The sequence below is a fragment of the Salmo trutta genome, chromosome 20, assembly GCF_901001165.1.
Source record: "Salmo trutta chromosome 20, fSalTru1.1, whole genome shotgun sequence".
Classification (NCBI taxonomy): Eukaryota; Metazoa; Chordata; class Actinopteri; order Salmoniformes; family Salmonidae; genus Salmo; species Salmo trutta.
In genome coordinates, this window is record NC_042976.1 from 3,365,630 (window position 1) to 3,367,737 (window position 2,108).

At 48.9% G+C, this 2,108-nt stretch overlaps 1 long non-coding RNA gene across 1 annotated transcript; it reads right to left on the minus strand.

Moving 5' to 3' along the window:
- Window positions 1–230: 230 nt before the first annotated feature.
- LOC115155317 (uncharacterized) lies at window positions 231–994 on the minus strand. Its single transcript, XR_003868026.1, has 3 exons — window positions 833–994; window positions 542–741; window positions 231–465 (listed from the first exon to the last, which is right to left on the minus strand). It is a non-coding gene; the product is annotated as an uncharacterized LOC115155317 (long non-coding RNA).
- Window positions 995–2,108: the final 1,114 nt, after the last annotated feature.

Here is a 2,108-nt window from a genome sequence, read left to right on the forward strand (position 1 = left end):
CTCATAAAGACCTCTGAGATGAGGGGAGGAAGGCAGAGACCTCAGAAAGACCTCTGAGATGAGGAAGGCAGAGACCTCATAAAGACCTCTGAGATGATGGGAGGAAGGTAGAGACCTCAGAAAGACCTCTGAGATGAGGAAGGCAGAGACCTCATAAAGACCTCTGAGATGATGGGAGGAAGGCAGAGACCTCAGAAAGACCTCTGAGATGAGGAAGGCAGAGACCTCATAAAGACCTGTGAGATGATGGGAGGAAGGTAGAGACCTCATAAAGACCTCTGAGATCAGGGGAGGAAGGTAGAGACCTCATAATGACCTCTGAGATCAGGGGAGGAAGGTAGAGACCTCATAAAGACCTCTGAGATGATGGGAGGAAGGTAGAGACCTCATAATGACCTCTGAGATCAGGGGAGGAAGGTAGAGACCTCATAAAGACCTCTGAGATGATGGGAGGAAGGTAGAGACCTCATAAAGACCTCTGAGATCACGGGAGGAAGGTAGAGACCTCAGAAAGACCTCTGAGATCAGGGAAGGTAGAGACCTCATAAAGACCTCTGAGATGATGGGAGGAGGGTAGAGACCTCATAAAGACCTCTGAGATCACGGGAGGAAGGTAGAGACCTCATAAAGACCTCTGAGATGATGGGAGGAAGGTAGAGATCTCATAAAGACCTCTGAGATCACGGGAGGAAGGTAGAGACCTCATAAAGACCTCTGAGATGATGGGAGGAAGGTAGAGACCTCAGAAAGACCTCAGAAAGACCTCTGAGATCACGGGAGGAAGGTAGAGACCTCATAAAGACATCTGAGATGAGGGGAGGAAGGTAGAGACCTCATAAAGACCTCTGAGATGATGGGAGGAAGGTAGAGACCTCAGAAAGACCTCTGAGATTTGGGGAGGAAGTTAGAGTGGAGGCAGCAGGTGTGTGGGGAAACCACACCAAAACAACAACACGCAGGTTAATGTGGAATGAATACAACACAAACAGAAAGCAGTGGAATAGAAAGAGGACAACAGAGACAGAAAACAATAGAGGTGGAAATATAAAAGGGGGGGGAGTAAGGAAGCCAGGAAATGGATGTTTCACACACAGAGGTGTTCTGTCCCACTTCCCTCTGGAATGTTAAGGGAGCGTTCCGGAACACTGAGACAGCTCTAAGAGAGTGTTGGTTGGACATTCTACCTGGGTTCTGTGTCACACTCCTGAAACCCTGGAGGGAGGATGGGAGATCGGGGGAGAAGGTGGAGGAGAAATGGCAGGGAGGACGAGAGAAGGGTTGAAAGGGGGAGAAGGAGGGTGAGGAGGATGATGGCGGCAGGGCAGCCTAGTGGTTAGAGCGTTGGACTTATAACCGAAAGGTTGCAAGTTCGAATCCCCGAGCTGACAAAGGTTAAAATCTGTCGTTCTGCCCCTGAACAAGGCAGTTAACCCACTGTTCCTAGGCCGTCATTGTAAATAAGAATTTGTTCTTAACTGACTTGCCTTGTTAAATAAAGGTAAAATAAAACATTTAAAAAAATGGCATGTTGGAGGTGGAGAAGGGATGGAGTTGGGAGGAGAGAGAGGGAGGTTAGCCTAGTGTAGGGTGTTGGAGAGGAAGAGTGGAGGGGATGGACTGACAGAAAGGAGGAGGAGGAGGAGGAGGAGGAGGAGGAGGATGAGAAGGGGATGAAGTAAGAGGAGAAAGGATCACAGGGACAGATGTGACCCCTGACCCCTGGAGAAAGAGAAGAAAGGAATCAGAGGAATCCATCTTTGTTATAGAACTTTATCTGACAGCCTGTGTCCATGTAAAAAGTGAGCTTGACGCCGCAGAGGCCACGATCAGGATATGAGTCACTGCCAGCGCCCTGTAGAGGGCTCTGGTCATAAGTGGTGCACTGTTTAGTGAATAGGGTGCCATTTGGGACGCACTCCCATGAACAGGATAGGAGTCATTCAGGTCTGAAGCACCCAGACAAAGGAGTTCTGCCCTCTTCCCCTGGACACATAAATTACCCCGACAACTCAGAGAGAATCAAAGAGGGGTCACCTGATATCTGTGGAATGTTTCTGTTCTCGAACCCACAACAACAGAACAGAAGAACAACTCTGATCCTAGTAAAT